General features: G+C 40.8%; 1 protein-coding gene across 7 annotated transcripts in view; it reads left to right on the forward strand.

The window, feature by feature from the left end:
* ESRRG (estrogen related receptor gamma) overlaps positions 1 to 19,865 on the forward strand; it is a 603,662-nt gene that overhangs the window by 39,460 nt on the left and 544,337 nt on the right. Inside the window, exon 1 of one of the 7 annotated variants that reach the window (XM_070256010.1) lies at positions 6,481 to 6,618. The exons of 2 other annotated variants lie outside the window; for them this stretch is intronic. The gene's annotated coding sequence lies outside the window, so the exon portion shown is untranslated. Of the gene's footprint in view, positions 1 to 6,480; positions 6,619 to 6,955; positions 7,563 to 17,954; positions 18,233 to 19,255; positions 19,518 to 19,865 lie in introns of those variants that run through there. 4 more of the 7 variants (XM_070256007.1, XM_070256006.1, XM_070256009.1 and 1 more) reach the window with 4 other exon arrangements.

Here is a 19,865-nt window from a genome sequence, read left to right on the forward strand (position 1 = left end):
AAGAACCCTGATATTTAAATATTATAATTTCATTGAAAGATGCAATAACTCATCATAGAGAGCTTAAGATCATTCTTCAGGAATTTGAAACGGGACATTCAGTTCTGTTTTCTGGGTCCTTTCTACCACCCTGTGGCAGCCACTCAACCTCCCTTTAGGTCACAGTGTCCTCTCTCACCTTCTTCATTTTCCTGTCCTTAGCTTTCCAGCAAAAGCTGGTATCCAGCATTTATATATCATGTCAAATGAAGTCAGTGTTAACCTTTTTTTGGAGGGAGGGGAGGATTTGCATTTTAAGCCTAAATATGATTGGGAAATGGCATACTTTATTTCCTGATCAGAACTGTACACTTAAGATGGCATAATAACAGTAACTGTGGGAGTTTTACTAGAGAAAAGCCCCTTCTAAGTAAAACACACATACCATATAAGCTCTGGGCTATCAGTAAGGCTGGCCCTGCTGTTTGCATTTCCCAGATTAGCTAAAGAATTTTCCTGGAATAGGAACAGATGCAGGCGGATGCTCTCCTCTGATTCTAATGCATTTAACATTTGTGGAGAACCTACTGTGTGTTAGGCACTAGGAGGAAAAAGATCACGAAAACATCGGTTACTCTAAAGGCATTTACCGCTGAGCAGCAAAGACTGACATACTGATATTATTAAAGTGAAGTATGATAAGAGCAGACCTAAAAGTATGTTGATGGGGACAGAGAGAAAAGAGTGATGGACCCCACTGGGCAGTCACAGGGAGGAGGGTGGGACGCTGCATCCGGGAAGAGTTCATCAAGGAGGTGACCTTTGAAGCTTGGGGTTGGGCTCACTCATGCCATCCCTTTGGTGATCACCTAAACACCAGTGCTCGCAGGATCACTCCCTGAGGATGGTAGGGCATCTATTCAAGAGGAAATCCAGGTTGTAAGAAGTTGCATGACTTGCCCTGGGTCGCAAAAGCAGGAAGAGAGAGAAATTAGACTCATGCTCAACTGTTCTGACTCCAAGTTTTGTGTTCTTTCCATGGCACTGAGTTTCCTCTGCTGGTTCAGCAACTGGCAGGGCCACATAGCTGAGAACATAGTCAGTGACTTGTGGCATCGGGTGACATCTTGATGATTTTTTCCAGTTGAACCTGGTTGCCAAGGAGAATTCTTCCTCCCTTCTGAACCCAGACGGTGAATGCACAATCTCGTATGGAAAATAGAGCTTTGAAATGAAAGAACTCCAGAAAACCTCAGGTGTAAAATAAAATTTGAGATGTATAGTTCTAGTTGGAAATTTCTGGTGCAAATACAGGGGTCTATAAATATCTAAAATCACTTACTCTATTTTGCCTTGGCTGTTATATAATTTCATATTTCACAAATTAGATTTTATTCAAATAAATGCAATTTTATTTCAGATGTTCCTAAATCATTTACATTCATAATTTCTTTCCCATCTTTATTACTAGCCGAAGTCACTGCCAATTCACTAATGATTCCCAAATAAATTTCCCTGGCCACAGATCTCTTCTAAATCTTTTCCAACGCCAGGGGATGCTGGCTGTTCCACAGGCCTTTAAACCTAACATATCCCAAACCAAATTCATTATTTTCTTAACGTGGCCTTTATTTGTACCTCTTTAACATCCGATCGTTAATTCAGTTGCCCAAGCTAGACACTAAAGTCTATTGATTCCAGTTTCCTGCCAAATATCCCTCCAGTCTCTCCTTGCCACCTCTGTGCTATAATTCTGCTCTGGGACCCCATCCTTTGCCAGCTTACAGCTATAGTGGACCTTAACTCTGCTCCCCGAAACAATGAGTATTTCTCACACCAGTCTGCCTTTTTTAGCACACAGAGAATTATCCAGCCAGCTTAAACAAAACCAGAAACCTCTTCTTCTTTTCATTCGACATTCAAATCTTTCTAAAAGGCTGGTACATTCTCCTGTGTCAGTTAAGTAAAATACCTGGAAAATAAATTTCTTTGCTGATTGAGGCTTTTATTGTGTCTCAAGGCCATCATTCTGAATACTGATGATTATTGCATGCTATCCATGTTGTATTCACCATGACATTTGGCTTGAATGAATGTGTCCTTCTCTTTAAGATCAGTTTTAAAATACACTATTCTTACATCAGTGGTTCTTAACCTTTTTGGAGTCATGAACCCTTCTGAGAATGTGCTGAAAGTTATGGGTCTTCTCTTGAGAACAGTGCACACACGCACACATTTTGCCTACAACTTTAAGAGTTTCTTAATTCATTCATGGATCCCTAGAGCTATCATGCAATCTGAGTTGAGGATCTCTGCCTTCTATGAAATTGTTTTCATTCTTTTATGTCAGAGGCACGGTATACATTTCTATTTTAAATAAATGTTCTAATGAACGTGGTCCTACTTGATTTTATTCGCTGTAATACTTTCCCACAGTCCGTACCGTGTCTTTTGAGTGTGGACGGCGACAGGGCAATTGATCTGCACAGTCATCCTGATTCCACCCTTAGTTAGCTGCAGGCCTTTGTGACGTCTTATAACTAGCAAGACGTAGTAGAAATCAACTTAGATTCTCAGCCAGGAGACCTGAATTCTTGCTTCCATATGCCCTACTAAGTTCGCAAAATTTTTACAAACACAGCTCTGGTGTAAAGGAAGCACACTGCCATGATAATATTTTGCTGTATTGTTCAAGTGCATTCCCTTCTGCTATTTCATTTTCTCCTAACAAAGACCTGGTGAGAAGGTTGATGAGTTAGAGTATTCAATGCATAAGGATAAATAGAGAAAGGGGCACAGAAGCTTGCTCAAAGTTAGTTATATCAGGAAATATGTACGAGGTCCCATTCTGGTTTTAACCCCCAGGTCTCTTCATCATAGACCTGTGTCCTTGAACTAACTTCATGATTTAATTCAAGCTACACATGAGTCTAAGGCATCCAGGCCGAAACGGTTGGATCCATTCATGTCAAATTAGGTCTGGACAACAATCTGATAGTGCTAGAAAGAAAGTAAGTTGTAGGCAAGCATGAATGATGACTCATGACGTTTTGGCTGATATGGTGTGCTACTGGTACACTCAGTTAGTCATCATTTAATCTCATATTAAGGGGACCATCTTGGAAAAGGTAAGTTTGAACTTATTTTTGCGTACGGATGTTTTTCTGAGCTATACTTAACTATACTTGGGAATTAGAATATGATCTTTGTTAACTTAACCTCAGCTCAACAGCATATTTTTTGTATCCTCCAAAAAAGAAAAAAGAAACCAGTTTTACTAGGCTGCACCCTCTCTCTCCCTCCTTCTTTCTTATCTCCTGTTTCAGACTTGTAGAAGCTTAGAGCTGCAGGAACCTTGCAAATTGGGTAAATCTCTCCTTGTGCAAGAAGGAAACTGAGGCCCAAAATGATTAAGTAATTTGCAAGAGGTCACACACAGTTGATCAGTAGGAGATCCAAAAAATAAGATCACAGGTCTTCTGACTACTGGGCCCCCCCCCTTTTTTTTTTTTTTTGGTGAAGAAGATTGTTCCTGAGCTAACATGTGTGCCAGTCTTCCTCTATTTTGTATGTGGGATGCCACCACAGCATGGCTTGATGAGTGGTATGTAGGTCTGCGCCCAGGATCCAAACTCATGAACCCTGGGCCACCGAAGTGGAGCGCAGGAACGTAACCACTACACCACCAGGCCAGCCCCAATTTTTCTCTCTTTTTAAGCAGAAAAATTAATTTCTTGACGCTGAGAAAACTCAAAACATAGAAGATAAAGGCTTGTAACTGCTAAAAATGTCATAAGGATTTAGTTTACAGTTGTTTTCCAAATACTACAGTTATACATGTGTTCACCCTCCTTCCCCGGGAACACACTCTCATTAAGTTCTACCTCATGAAAATATGCTTTTCCAATGAAATAATGTCACCTTTGATCTTTCTTGGTGTTCTGTAGGTCTGTCTGAAATATGGAGAAATAAGCTTGCAGTTTCTCTAGTTAAAAGGATAAAACTTTGGCTACATAAAACTTTCAATTTCTTTCAAATTGAAAATGGGCCTGCTAGTCTCCAAAGGCAGTTTCATGTCCATTAGTGCCTCAGAAGCCATTTAATGAGAGCCAGTGCTATACGTGGCCCTATGTTAGGCAAACCGGAAGAGACAAAAAAAAAAAAAACCCCAAAACAAAAAACCAACATAATTCTGTCAGAAAGGAATTGAGAGGTGAAGAAGAAATTAAAAAATCATCCCCAGGAACAGTTCAAGAACAGTGATGTCATATGTAGGAGTGAACACTGTGGAACAGAGATAGAATGATCAACACACCCAAGACGAGTAAATAACGGCTTTGTGGGTGACAAAGGATTTGAGCCTCGCTTTGACCAATGGGTAGAAGTTGAATAACAATAAGGCAGAAAAGGGCATTGAATGTTTGGGCACTGACATTAGAGTAGGAGTACAGACTGTGTGAGATGGGCAGTGGGTGAGCAGCCTGACTAAACCACAGGTGCATGATTTGAGTCATTGGAAAGAAAGTTGAATAGGTAGGCAGAGAGCTTGAGAGTGGGGACTCGAGCCACTTGAATTGGAATCCCAGCTGTGTAATTTTGGGCAAATTACTTAACTTCTCTGTGCCTCCATTTCCTTAAGGAAAACGAGAATACCAAGACTCCCTCTCTCATTTGTTGTTGGGAAGATTTAATTAGATTTACAAAGTCTCAGCACAAGTCAAGTTTAGAACAGTGCCGTCTGTGTGTTCCATCCACCTTAGTAAGCGTTTTTACGCCCTTTGGTTCGCTTGGGCAGTGAAACCGAACATACTACAACAATATTAACTGTTATATTTTGGGTGAAAACAGAAAATAAAGACCTGAAAGCAGTCCGAGGAGTTTGAACTGGGATAAACAACAGAGAGCCGTTCTTAGGCCTAATTTGATTGAGAGAGTCTGGCCTTAGAAAGGATCTATTCAAACCTCCAGAGAACTTGAACACTCTACTCCAGCACTTTGCTAGTCGCTCAAACGTCTCACCCCTGGGGAAGGAAATCACTTGGCTGCCTGCACTGGCATGTGGATTGGTGACAAACAGCATGGAAGGCATTTGTCTGAAAAAAAAAAAAAATTGGATTTCAAGGGATTAAAGTTAGTCAGATTGTTATGGTTCTTCCTCTTTGCCGTGGGTCTCTAAGGGTCCGGTTTTGAGGTTAATAAGTAAAAAATCTGGAGAACCAGGTTGGTTGATTGAATATTAACGAGCTTCTCTTGGATAGTTCGGGAAAAGTTACCAGTCACTTCGAAAGATGATGCCTACTTGAGTTTTGAAGAGGCCCTTGCCTTTCTTAAGAGTCATCTTTGACACTGGTACCTTCTAAGCCCTGGACAAGTCTGCACCATTTCATCCTTCTGGCATTCCAAGGAGAGCCAGAGAGCCATGTCCAATCGTTAAGAGTGGCGAGGCATTGTTCAGGTTTCGGAATGTGTCTACTACTCAATAGTCCTGCGACCTTCTTAGGTTTGCCTTAGCCAGTCTCTTCTCCTATTCTGATTGTCTGATCTTCGCATAATTACAATGTCTTGCCTATGGAATTTGCTAGTGATTCTTGGTCTGTGACTCTAAAGAGAAAAGACCTAACAAGTTACTTGCTATTTTCATTAAACTTAGCCAAGCTCTCAAATAGGTAAACTATTTTTAAACCTACAGCAGCCGCCAATCCTCTGGGATAAATTCAAAAGTTTTTCTCCCGATCGGCTTTGCTGTTCAGATCTGAGACACTCCTGTCCATGCTGTATTTTTTTGCAACCTCGGCTTCTGCTGTCATCCTTTAGGAATTTGGAATCAGGAGGAACAGTGACTTTACCAATACACGATGGTGACCAAGGTCAACAAGAGGCTTGGGGAAAAAAATTCCAAACTCCATTCTTCTACGCCAAATGGGGAACTAGTGATTAAACAAGGCAAAGTATTTGCCAGACCTGGCGGTAGATATTTATTTTTCAGTAACACACACATAGTGATTAATATACACAATATTATGATTAATTGAAGCTACATGAGACATACCAACATACGTATAAATAAACACAAACTAAATATTGTAAAAAGACATGGTCTCAGCTTTACCTGTCCTGTGGCCACACCATCTAAAAGACATTCTCATATTTGCAGAAATAAATATTAAGGGTTATTCTTGAGATTTTTCCTACTGATTCTAAAAAATATCATTAACAAAATGACAAATACAGTGAATAACCAGCAATAATATTTTCCTATAAAAAAAAGTTTTCCTGCTGTTGTAGAAGAATTCGGATAAAAGCCAGTTATCCTTTCTGCCCTTTCCAACTCCCCTAGTGGGGGAGATGCCAGGAGACCCCCAAATTTCGTGATGTGTCTGCAGAGACCCTGAAATCCCGGCTTGGGCTTTTCCTTCTTTCTCTTTCTGGCTCTCTCTTTTTCTTCCCTGCCCCCTCCCCATTTTTAAAAGGCTTTAAAGAACATCTCTGGGAGACAAAAATAGCACCAGTTGTGGGAGGCCTACACACTGGGAAGGCAACTGAGAGATGCAAGTCAGCAAGAGTGGGCGGCGAGCATGAGTGTCCGGCCCCGGGTGGATGCTCCTGGCCGTCTTGGTGCCGATTCTGTGCCTGGGCCCGGTGGGTAGAAGGGAAAATGCTTTTTTAGGGGTGGGAGGTGGGTTGGGGAGATTTGGGGTCCGTTAGTCAAAGGAATGGATACCCCAGCCTTGGGGCCGAGGGGCTCTTCCTTCCCCTCCCCCCACGTTTTTAAAATTTATTTGGCCCAGGCGGGGATGGGCGATGGTCAAAAGGGAGCAGTTGGCACTGAATGTCACCCTGAAGGTAAAATGAAAGACAAAAGATGAATGCAGCCTTGGTTTCCGTTTGCAGTGGCTGCGGCGGCGGCAGGAGCAGCCAGATTTAAAGGGGAAAAAAAAGCACACGCACATACACACAGATCTACACACCCAGAGGCGTCAATTATGCCAACGCAATAATGCAATCACATCCTGACAGTGCCGGGCATTTTTTTTTTTTTTTTTTTTTTTGCAAAAAATAGATTTATTTTGCAAAAGAGAAAGAGAGAAATGCATGCAGACAGAAACGTGCACATACCACGTAACCACCCGAGGAGAACCTGGCAGCCTCTGCTTCTTCTGCCAAGTTATCATTGAGAAAACAGACAGGCATCATGACGTCCTGGGTCACAGGGAGTGCGGACCGACGCTACCAAGAGAAAAGGGAGGCGCCTCGGCGCTCCGGCTAGCCGCGGGCGCCCCTCTGCCCCTCGCAGCCCGGCTCGGTGAGTCCCCAGCCGCTCGGGACGCGGACCCCGGGGGCCAGGCCGGCCCCGCGCCCGCGGGGGCAGAGCGGGTGGCCGTGCCCTTGCCAGCGGCGGGCCGGCCAGCACCCCCTCGCCTGCTGAGGTCGCGGGAGCCCAGCGAAAGGAGGCGTGTGTAAGATGTGCAATGTTCCTGCATGGGGGTTTTGTAGACTTTCCTAGCCCAAGAACCCGGCTTCGGCTTCTTTAAAATCCCCGACGACTCACCTGCTTAACCTGCTGCAGTTGTGACCCTGCCAAGGTAACTGGTCCAAATCCTTCTCATCAACGTCTGGAGACAGACATTTGCATCGGGGGCATTCTCGATTTGCAGTCCTGGTGGAAATCTCTATTGCCACCCCCTTCCCCCTTCACTTGTTTAGAGTCTCTTGAAAAAAAAAAAAAAAGGTGCAACCCCCCCCCCCCCCCCGCGCCCCCGCCAATAACACAACCATAAGTCCTGTCCACCTCGGGTAGACTTGCCTTTACCATGACTGCAAAACTGTCAGCGTGTGTGCTAGAGACACGGATAAATTCTGATTTCAGTGAGATTTGTTTTTTAAACACCTCTCCCCTCCCCCCTTCCTGGAGAGAGACTTCAGGGCTTGGGAAAGTGGCGAAGAGTGAGGGCAGAGTTGGGGCACTGGGACCGGGAGGGGTTGGGGAGAGTCCTGGGGTCTTCTGGGGCGAGGGGATAGGGGAAGGGGTTATGGGGAAGGGGGTGGTGTCAGGAGTTGAGGACTGCTGTCATGGGCTGGAAAATCCTTCTGTGATTGCTGCTGCTGTCGTCCTAGGGGTCTCCCTCCCGTCCTCTACGCCTGGTTCCCTCCTGTCTCCCCAACCCGTTCACCTTCCCGAGGGAGTCTCTGAAGTTACACAGAGGTAACCCGGCCATCATTTAAGTATTTCAAACCACCTACCCCCTTCTATCCCTCAAGTCTTGTCAGAAGCATCTGCAGGACAGCGGTTCCCCCACTCTGCCAACCCCCCCCCCCATGTTTGGTGATGGGAGACCCCCTAGAGAGAAAGACACAGAGGGCAAATCTCCTCTCCTCCCCTTCTCTTCCTTTGGAAACCTTTTCCTAGCTGCACCCCCTCCCCCTTTCGGGTTCTTATTGAGCAATTCTAGAAGAGTCCGGAAGGGCCTGGAGAAACCCCCTCCGCCCTCAGTGCTGTGGAATGATTATGTATGCGTTTATTTATTGTGCTTGCTTCGGTTGTGTTGTGAATTTCCACATGGGTCTGCTTCAGCCAGGGAAACACGTTTGCTGTGTTTCTGTCGTAGTACCAGAACCAGCGGCCGTACAATAAGACACAGACACATACAGAAAGCAAATGATTTTGCTAACGTAAACCAGAGAGCAGTGTTGAAAATAGCACCTTCTCTCTCCCTTTAAAAAAAAAAAAAAGAAAAAAAATTCTCAGCATGTGAGTTAAGAGAAACTGTTAGGTCCGCATATGACCTCCTACTACTTTCAAAACCCTCCTGCTTAATACTTTAAGTCAAGATCAGTGACCTGCAGATGTTTTGAAGTGTTTTGGAGCAGCTGAATGACTTGGTCTGGTTTTGAAGAGAAACTCTCCTTTGTTTCTCACGCTGTCCAAAGACCAAATAGGGGAGTGTGTTTGGCAAATGCCCAAATTCAGAAGCAGCAGGCAAGAGAGAAGAGGAAGAAATGCCCTCGAGCGAGCGGAAGGCAGGAGAATGCGAGTGGGGAGTGGGGTTAGAGTTCTTTTTCTTTTCCTGTCCAGTAGATTTGATGGTATCGAAATGAATTAACCAACCTGAGAAACAGTTCTGTCATTGTGGGAAAGAGAGGGAAATTTAAACAGTTCTCAAATCTGAGCTGAGGAACAGCTTACAGAAAGAAGATACAGGAAAACATTGATGGGGATGAAGTGACATGGATGGGGCTTCTTTTCCTTCAAATACGAAAAGAGTCAAGTATATGGCGAAACTGGCCTAGTTGATGTCTCAAACATAGATGTGTCTGAGATGCATGGCTTTGTTACTTTTACTAAAACAATTCTCATAACTCTTTAAACTCGCGTTACGCAGAGTTAGAAGTGGGTATATTGAGAATGGTATCATTTAGCACATAAAACTGTCCATTGACTGGGGTGATGAAAGTAGGTAAAAGATCATTTATTTCTTTAATAAATCAAAATAGCATTTAAGTCTTGGTGCATGGTTTGTACTGAAACCTCCTGGTCTTCTTTAAGGGGAATTGTGAAAGGAGCAAGGAGCCTTTCTGATGGGTATTGCTTTAACAGAATAGAGCAGATCAATCGATTAGGTTTCCATGTGTGTGCCGCTCAGTTTGTTCTGTGCAATTTTTCCAGAAATTAAAAGGTTGCCAAGAGAGTACCTGTTCCCATCTCCTCCTGAGTACCTCTTATTACTGCCACAGTATTTCTATATTAAGTGATCTTCGAGATATTTCATCTTTCATTTTGAGTTCTGAATTTGAATCAGCATGCGAGTGGCAGGGCAGCAAGATAAGGTAGAGCTAACTATGCAGACAGCTGAAGGGCTGGGAGAGAAAGTGGTCCTGGAAAACATCTCTGGGGTTGTTCTCAGTAACCTTGCTTACAGGGACATTTTGGTTACAGCCAGAATTTTAGCAAGAGCCTACCAGAGGTAATGGGCTTATGTTTGAAATTGATCTTAAGTGTCTCTTTTTTCTCCTTCACAGACATGCTATGCACCTTAGCCGAACACTCAGGGCCCAACTTTCCTGGTGCCTTATGACATTTTGTAACACAGACAAATCCCTGGATTAGTGTGTCACAGAAAAGGGGGTTATTTACGAGGTGTTCCTTTTGTTTACAGATGTGTCCATACAAGTAGCAGTAGTCCTGTTTTATTATTTTTTAATGTCTTGCGTCCTCGACTCTGTTAAATGCAAAACAAATCCTACTGAGAAAGTTAAATTATCCCTTAAAGATTGACCTATGAAATTGGTTTCAGTCACTGAAGATCTCATCATCCTGGTTAGGGGAATTTATGATATAAGGCAAGAATTTTGTATCTGTTTCAAAATTGTTGGAAAACTAGGGGAACAGAAGGATTTTGAGGGAAATGCCAAAAGCCACATTAATGAAGAAAAACACTGTTGAGATGCTTTTGAATAATAGATAGGCTATGTAATGGTCAACCACAAGATAAAATTTTTACACAGTATTTTTATGGCTTTAAATTGGCTGCATTGTAAACTAAGCTTACTACTCTGTTAGGTCATTATAGTTTTCAATTATTTAACATTTCTGGCCAACCTATCTTCTGTGGTCTTTTTCTGTACACATCAGAAATGATACGTACAGTAGTAATTGTTTGTTGTTAGTGTGTGGGCTGTGCAATGCAGCAAGGTTTAATTTTAACTTCTTGGGACCAATATTACAAAGAATGCACAGAGGAAAAAGAATGTTATGGAAACAGACCGAGCCCTATGAAATGGAGATAGCTACAGCATCAAAATGTACCTAATACAATTTGAGTTATTCTCACTAAGAAACCTTGACAGTATCTGCCTTCTAGGTACGGTGCATTTGGAAACATATCTCCATTTAAATGCTGATCTTCTGTTTTCTCTAGGGAGCAGTTGGTAAATCTTTCAATTGAACCACTGGTATGAGAAAACCAACTGAAAATTTCTGCACGAACAATAGAATCTGTCATTTGGAAGTAACGATTACCAAGTTTCGTAATATTGTGATTTTTTTATTCATTTACAATATCTTTAGAAAGTCAAAATAATGTACTGGGGCCTCTTGTGCAAACAAAGAAATTTTCTCTTGTCACTTTGTTATCAGTTTTTTAAAGCTGTGAAAGAACACAACTTTGCAATTCAGTTTTTTGGTTCGCATTTCCATCCCGGTAGAGTAAGTGTGCCTTAGGAATCAGAGCAGAGAATGATAAATAAGTTCTGTGTGCTCCTCACTCTCTCCTGCTGGAGAATGGGGTGGATGCAGTGCTATTGGAGAGCTTAAGGATCTTTCTCTGGAACGATGTTCTTTTGATTAGTTTGAACCTAATTTATAATCGTACTTTGTGTTGGAATCAATGGGGGTGGTGGCCAAGAAGGAGAGCCAGACAGACGCTGTGGGGTCTTCTTTTAAGAGATGACTGCAGAAAGTAATACCGTCTTTTGGAATAGAATGCAGATACATTGCTTTATGGTTTCGGATCTTCAGATTCAGGTAGCTGGAAAAATCTTTGCGAATCTTTCAATTCCTGAAGTATACCTTGTGATAGTATTAAGACCCTGTGTGTCGTTATCACGTAGCTAGGGATGTTTTCTTTTTCTTAGAGATTAGATACCATTCATTTACTCAACTCTGGTGAGTTCCAACTGTGCAAGGACACTATTCTCTTAGCTTACCTCCTCCATTGAATTGGGTGTCAATCTTACCTCCCATACTCCCTCCAATGTGTACACCATGCACCGATATTTATGGTGTATTTATACCATTATGCTTGATCACACCTGTAGTTGAAAAGACGAATCATTTTTGGTACTTTTAAATCAGGCCTCTGTTTATATTTCTATTATGAAGGATGCTTTGTTCATTTAAACAAGGGAATGATCATAATTACCACAAAAGAGGGTTCAATGTGTTTGGAATCCCTGTGATAAAGGGCAAGACACTGGCAATTCAAAGATATTTTATTTACTTATGGCTGCTTATGGCTGTTTCCGATGGCACATCAACTAAAATAAGTAACCTAGATAGAACTTTATAAAGGATACTAATTAAGGAATATACTTATCTTACTTCTCTTCTACAAATTAATTTTTTTTAACTGGGCAAATATGCATATCTGAAATAGTGATTTTTTTTACTGTTTTGAAGATTTAACTTCAGAATGCTAACTTTTTATGAAGCCTAGCAAAACTTTTGTATTCCTGTTCTGATAGATACTTTGCAGTAGGATAAACAGTGTTTCCAGATATCTGTGTTACCAGAGTGGCCCATTTAAATTAGGTTTCACTCTAAGATATATTAGATTAATAAGGCTGATTTTATGACCAATATAATTTATATTTGTGAATACCTGTTTTTATTAGCACAATTATAGATTATAAGGCAAATTTCCATATATGTTAAATACTAAGAACGAGAATCACTAACATTTGTATAGAGTTATAGCTTATAACCATACGTTATCCATAATCTGTTCTTTAGAAGAATATATATTGCCCTTTCTCACTTAAAAAGGCAATCGCTTTTTAAAATGCAAACATTATATGAAAATATTCTTTTATCAGAGTTTCCTCCCTCCCTTCCTTCTTTTTTTCCTCCTTCTCTTCCTTGCTTCCTTTTTTCTCCTTTCCTCTCTTAATGGGGGAAAAAAATCTGATGACTTTTTTTTTTTTGGTCGAGCACGTATAATTGCTTATCACACATTTCTATTAAAAAAGGAGCCATAACCAGCAATCCAACATGATTTTTGGAATATATCTTCCGCCTACCAGTGTTCTTGAGGAAAATGTAAGGTTGCAGAAATCATTTCATGCCCTGTATGTTTTCAAACATAAATCAGGAAAATTGTTAGCGAGTTATAGCTCTTCTTAGAGACTGTGTCTATCGTGCTATAGTAAACACAGGCTATATATTTTTCCAAGTTATTATGTGTGGAGAGAAATCTTAAGTTGGCTATTGAGATGAACAGTTTAATTCAGTTATTAGAAATTTATTTTCTATTTAGTGGGAACATTTATTTTCCTAAGGTTGCAGAAATGGGACATAATATTTGATGAGCCTTTGGATCTATCACCTTCAGAGATAGAAATTTGCTCTTTTTGGCTAATGTGTATATTACTGAACATTGATCTTTAGCTAAGGATCAGTCAGAATGGTCCTAAGCAGAGTTTATAAGATGATCTGGTTACCCATTTTCATCGGAGAACAGTGGGTCTTTGTTTCTTTATTTCTAAAATGAAGGGGTTCAACTTAATGCTCTTCAACTTACATGGCCCCTGTGATTCCGAATTAAGTGATTGATTAATAATGAATCAACCAATTAACTGTACTCCTGTTTATTTCTGTTCTATAAACTAATTATTTACTTAAGTATGGCCTTATGCCATGACTAGAAATATTAGTATGTGGAGTAGTAAATGAGTTCAGTAGTTTGAAATGAAAGCCTCATGGAATTTAGACACTCAAGTTCACATTAAAATTTCTCATTTGTAGATCAGTTATTAGATATACAAAACACACATTTTTTTCCCCACAGGAAACAAGCTTAAAGGTTGATTACTGTCCTAGGTTAGACCGTAAAAGCCTATGTTACTTATTGGAGTGAAATATTGTATATCAAGGTGGAAAAAAATGTGAGAAACAGTTCTATTATGATACAAGTGATAAACATAACATAAAAGCCATAAAATTGAATGATAGTTTATCATTTATCTAGACTCTGGAGAGTTGATGTTTAAGAGAATGCACATATAACTGGAAGTTAAAAAGATAGATGGAAACTATTGCAGAGTATCTGAAAGGGATGTTTAGAAACTTTCAGGATTTTTAGAGGCTGGTTGCAAAAGATGCAGTTTGTCTTTCCCTAGGAATAGTGTAACATTAGCACCACTTCTAAGTTTATCACCTGTGATGAGATCTTTTTAAAATTATTTTATTGAGGTCATATGGGCTTAGAACATTGTGTAATTTCAGGTGTACCTTATTATATATCAGTTTCTATATAGACCGCTCCGTGTTCACCACCAATAGTCTAGTTTTTGTCCATCCCCGTACATATGCGGCCCTTTTCACCTTTCACTCTCCCCCCATCCCCTTCCTCTGTGGTAGTCACTAATCTGTTGTCCTTATCTATGTGTGTGTTTATCTTCCACATATGAGTGAATTCCACATATAAGTAGTTGTCTTTCTCTGTCTGACTTATTTAGCTTAGCATAATAACCTCAAGGTCTCTCCATGTTGTTGTAAATGGCACAATTTTGTCTTTTTTATGGCCAAGTAGTATTCCATTGTGTATATATACCACATCTTCTTTATCCATTCACCAGTTGATGGGCACTTGGGTTGCTTCCGCATCTTGGCTATTGTGAATAATGCTGCAATGAACATAGGGGTGCATAAATGAGATTTGTTTTTTGACACACAAATTCATTGAAAAGCAGGAGAGTGAGGAAAGCTGGAGTGAAAAAATTATTCCCTGAAGTAATTGGCCAAGATGTGAGAGAAGAAAATATGGGACGCAGCTGAAGATAGAAGAGAGAGGCATGTGCATGAGTGTGTATGTATGTATGTGTATGTGTGTGTGTGTGTGTGAAAGAGTATCTGGTCTGCATTGAAGTGATCTGTGGAATGAGAAACCAAAAGGAAAAAGGGGGAAACTAATGTGTGCACACTCTTCCTGAAGGGAAAGTATTGTATGTTAGTTCTGTGTAAAATCTTTAGAATTAGAGTTAGAGCAGCCATTTTGAAATATTTGCTGGGTCACTTACTGCCTGTATGACCTTGTGAAATTATTAAATTTTCTGATTTTGTCTTATATGGAAAAATGTGAATACTAAAAGCATCTTCTTCCAAGATGGTTATGAGAGCTAAGTGAGACTCATGGGTATATGTTTAGTTTTAGGTGTTGAGGAAAAGTCACTGGGTCGACCAGTTCTCCATCCTGACCAGGTTTGAGCAAGTCCTAGGCCAATTTGTTCAGCTCCAGAGTGGTCTTTGGTAGGCATGTTTCTTGTCCACTGTGGTCCGGGAATTGTGGTAGGTATTTCACATATTACTTTCTTTAGGGAGGAAGCAGGAAATAGTATGCAGCTGGCCAGTTGAATGTAGCAAGCTTGGCAATTCTAACGTATGTGATGCCAGTACGTGAGGAGCATATTTACTTTCCCTTACAGATGGCCACAGCTTGTCTAAATAAACAAGTGAATGACTTTGGAAACAAAAACAATGTATTCAATAATTGTTTTCTTTGTCTCAAACACTGCCTATCATTTACACTTTTGCCATGACATTGATATTAATCTAAAGTTCCTGGATTTTTGTTAAGGCTGAAGGAATCATTGCTTGGCAGTGAATACTTATAAATAATGATATAAGTTCTATTTTAAAAAAAGATTTCCAGGATATAAGAGAACTAATTAATGTAATACATCAGTTGAACTCCAAGTTCTAGATTCTATACCGGTCTCTTTCAAGAATATTTCCATTTTTATGTATGATTCATTGACAAATGTCTAGCCAATTTTTCCATCAGAAATGGACTACATTTCAAAGCATAAAATGAAGCAGTAGTTCCATAATTATTCAGGAAATTTGGGTTGTTTGTGCAGACAATGTATTTTTATAAAGGAGATCCAAAACTCTGCTTTGTTTCTACCTGACGTTGGCCATATGCTCTGCTCTGATTCACAAGATATTGATCAATGGTGGAATTCTACACTTGGTGAGCTGGTAAGCCTAGAAACTGAAGTGAACCTAGAAATCAAGAGATGTCTTGGGATCAAATTTGAATTTAAAAGTAAATATTTAGTCGCTCTTACCAAAATTCTTTAGGCCCTCCATGTACAGAATAAGTGCTAAACAAATGAAGAAAACAGTCTTTGGGTGGTTTTATCATGAATCAATGTTAAAAACTTTGACATGCATCTAATTATTTGGCAGTTATTGGAGACGTACCATGAGCCCTGGAAGGCCACAAATAACCTCCAAACCATTATTTGTTGAGGAGTTGTAGCTCCCTATTAGGTTGACTATAGGTGGTAAAATTGAGCTTGAGTTTCTTTTAAATTTAGGAAAATTTATTAAACACGTTATATGTTTAGTATGATGCTAGGTCTGTCAGAGAGTACAAAGGAAGTTCAAGATACAGTCTCTCTCTTTATGGGACCTACACAGCTTTACCTAGTACCATATACACACATGATGCTATTAAGATAGCACAATATAGAATTGTGCAGAAAATGAATGCTCCATGCCAAATTCATACGTATCCTCTAAAGAGTATGCGACAGAATCAGAACTGGAGTTGACGTTCGGGCTGCCATTTACTAGCTGTGTGACCCTCACCTCTTTAAGCTGTAGTTTTCCCATTTGCAAATTGGGCATCGTTTCCTTTATCTCATAGGATTGTTATGAGACAAAGTATTTGAAAGTGTTTTAGTGCTTTTTGCTAGAGACTATGCAAATTACGGGAAGGAAGGAGGAAAGATCTAGCACTGGCAGCACTTCCCTTGAGCGTGGGGTCCCTGTCTCTGTTGACTTTGTACCCCCCGTTTCTGGCACTGTGTCTGGTTCTGAAAGGGGATGCAGTAAATGTGTATAAATGCATTCATGCCAGGCACGGGGGTAAACCCTTGACATAGGTTATTCTTTACATCTTCAGATAATCGTGTATGGCAGATATATTGTCTCCATTTCATGGATAAGGAAACAGGAATTCAGAGATTTTAACCAACTCCTAACCTCATGCAGATAGAAAGTAGTGGAGTCAGGAGAGGAAGCTAACCCTCTCTGGTACCTGAGCCCAGACTTACATTATGTGGGCTCTCCAACATAAGGGAATTATCATTACGTCTGAACAATAGTGTGGCCGAAATGAAAAGTGAAGGCCTTGGATGATTCACCAGTTGCCCAGGCAGCTCCTGGGCGGGCTTTCAGATAAGTCGGGCAACACTTCCCTTGCTGCCTGACACATTTAACACGGCCTTTTGTGAAACTGTCACTTCTTATTTCTGCCCTTTGAAGTAAAATACAAATAGTGAGAAAATACCATAGAACAGGCTATAAACTAGACTATAATCTAGACTTGTTATAAGAACAGAAGGGAGAGGAGGGCAGTGAGGAACACGTAGATGATGAAGTAGTTAACCAATAATTTGGATTAAGTTTGTTACAGCAACCAGGAGCGCCCCCCATCCCCACTTTCTTATGCGCTCTCAACTTTTCCTCTTAGAGTTGGCAAGGTCTGGAATTTCCATTCTCTTCCATAGTGCGGGTGTTAAAGAAGGTGATTCCACTCTCCAACAGCATGTTCCATGTTCTTCCATGCTTGCCTGTTCCTACTATCCTTATAGCCTCATTATAGTAGTAGGTTCAGCTGGAATAAAGTTCTATAGACACGGCCAGTTTATAATGAACAGTAATAAAATAGTCCCCACCAAAACAATCATTTTAAAACTCCAGCCTCTGAATTTGGAGGCAGAATACAGAATATAGGGACCAGACCACCCAACCCTGTCTTTTTTTTTCCTCCGTATATTTACGAGGAACGTCAGAGGAGTCTTAAATACTCAACACAGGATTAGTAACACCCCGTGGCTTTGAAGGTTTATATAAGAAACAGAGGGAAACATATTTTAAAAATTGGGATTCATTTTTTAAATTCTGTGAACATATAGTCGATGGTAGGTCAGGACAGCGGAGGTAGAGATCGTATTTAAGATAAGTCCAGGGAATACCTTACACCGTTGTCCGAGTCCGGTCGGTAACAGTGTTTGGTTTTCCGGGAGCTGCGCTAACACACTCGAGATGAAAGCCGGTGGGGAGACACTTTCCACACTCCTGCCTGACCTGCGGTGAGTCTGCTGGGTTGAATTGTGTGAAGTTGTCAAAGGTTGCTGTGCTCTCCAGCACTTGGCACCAGCGCCGCTGAAATGTGATGCCATTGGTTTTCAGTAAAGGTTCCTTTCTGCAGGGCTGCAAACACAGATCAGGCTGCTACTGTGTATACACAACCAGGGAGCAAATCAACCAGCACATTTCAAGCAGCCTTTTTAACCCTCAGACTTTCCAAGATCTCCTCTCCACGCAGGAAGTTTGCTTCTGTTGTCAGATTTAGCACTGTGCTCTTGTCATCAGATCCGAGCTAGGCTCTCTGCTGCACAGTAGAGAGGCTCCCTTAAGACATTTGTCCTTGAAACTGCACCAAACTCTTGGAAGAACCCAGAACGTGTAAGTATGTATGATTTAGGCAGCAATAGCACAGGGCAGAGCTGCAATCAACCATTATACAATATCCGATTAGCAGTGCAGGAGGAATTTTTCCGACGTTATGTTACATTCATTTTCAATTCGTTCTGAGGAAACAAATCAATTCTAGCTTCTGATACAGTGACTTTGCAGTAGATGGGGTTGTAATATGTTAGCTTTAACTATTTGCTGCTCTCATTTAGCATTTTGGTGTGACTTGTGGGACAATGATCGTGGGCATTAAACTATAAAACTTCTAAATTTTTATTAGGAATTATAATTGTTGGTCATGTCCATCTTGAGAAACAAGTTTGCTGTGGGGAATGTTTTGAAAGAATTAACCACATAAATTCATGGACAATAGAATGAATTTGTACTGTTCGTGCTCTTAATAAGACATATTAGTTTGCAGTTTTAATTTACTGGTAAAGAGCATTCCACTGAGGTTTTGTCTTAATTGAATTCTACCCAGTGCTGTCTGTTTGGTGTTTTACTGTCTTGCATGTATCTGTTTAAGTTACTTTGCTGGGGTTGCAGACTGGTTAAATCTGTATTTAGGTACTCTTTAGATCCTAAGAACATTCAGGTAAAATAAATGCTCACCAGATTTTGGTGGGGGGGGGGGGGCGGTGAATTTGCTTTAAAGGGTGGTCGTATTATCTTGGAAAGCTTTTTAGATGCACAACTTGAATGGCTGTCAGATGGAGACCACAGACGAACATTCTGAGTCTCTAAGTCAAATCTCAGCTTGTCCACTTTTGCAACTCCAACTAAGAAAAGCCCATGCCCCTTTTCTATCAATTTTTAATATGCACCAATACTTATATTTATAAGATTAATTTCTCTCAGATTAGCCTGATTGATGGCTGGATTGTGGTTTCTTAAGAGCTTGCTCCCTGAACCCCACAGCAGAGCTGCATTCCATTTAACTAGTGAATGTGAAGCGGGTAACCATGGATTCAGCCACCACTAACTGCCAGTGCAATGACTTGTTGTAAACAATACAAATGAGCCAGGAGAGCAGAGGCAACCAGACATGAAATGATTTTAATAGAAATTACGGTAAAAGGTCATGTGATCTGGTACCAGCTTCTGTTCAGTTTTAAAGGGAAAGCCTTTCTTTTCTCCCCCTTCCTCCCCCTCACCTATTTCTAACCAACCCAAGTAGGTATCTCCACAAACTTAGCAGGTCCCACTCTCTGCTTCCATGGAGAAGGGTGGCCAGTGTGATTCTGGGCAAAGTGTGGTGACTTGTGGATTTTCACCGGTAAGTACCTTTATTTTAGAAACCAAAAGGAAATCTGTATATTCCAGGGCTTCCTTCATGGAAGGTCATGATGATTCTGTGCTAGAAGTCCTCAAGCTTTGATAGGAGACGAATAGCTAATTTTGTTTTTCAGCTTTTACATGATGCCACTGTCTTTTCTCTCCCTTCCAAGATCTCTGAATTATTTCGTAACCCCGGTCTTTCTGAAAACTATTTGCTTTAGAAGCAACTTCTGCAATATGGTAATAAGCACAGGCAGATACTCGGAGAAGCGCTATACTTAACCTCAAGGTTTGCATCCACGCAGACCTTTGCTGAGTTCTACAAGGACCAGGTTTTACAATGCTA

Source organism: Equus caballus, chromosome 30 (genome assembly GCF_041296265.1).
Source record: "Equus caballus isolate H_3958 breed thoroughbred chromosome 30, TB-T2T, whole genome shotgun sequence".
In the NCBI taxonomy this organism is placed as follows: Eukaryota; Metazoa; Chordata; class Mammalia; order Perissodactyla; family Equidae; genus Equus; species Equus caballus.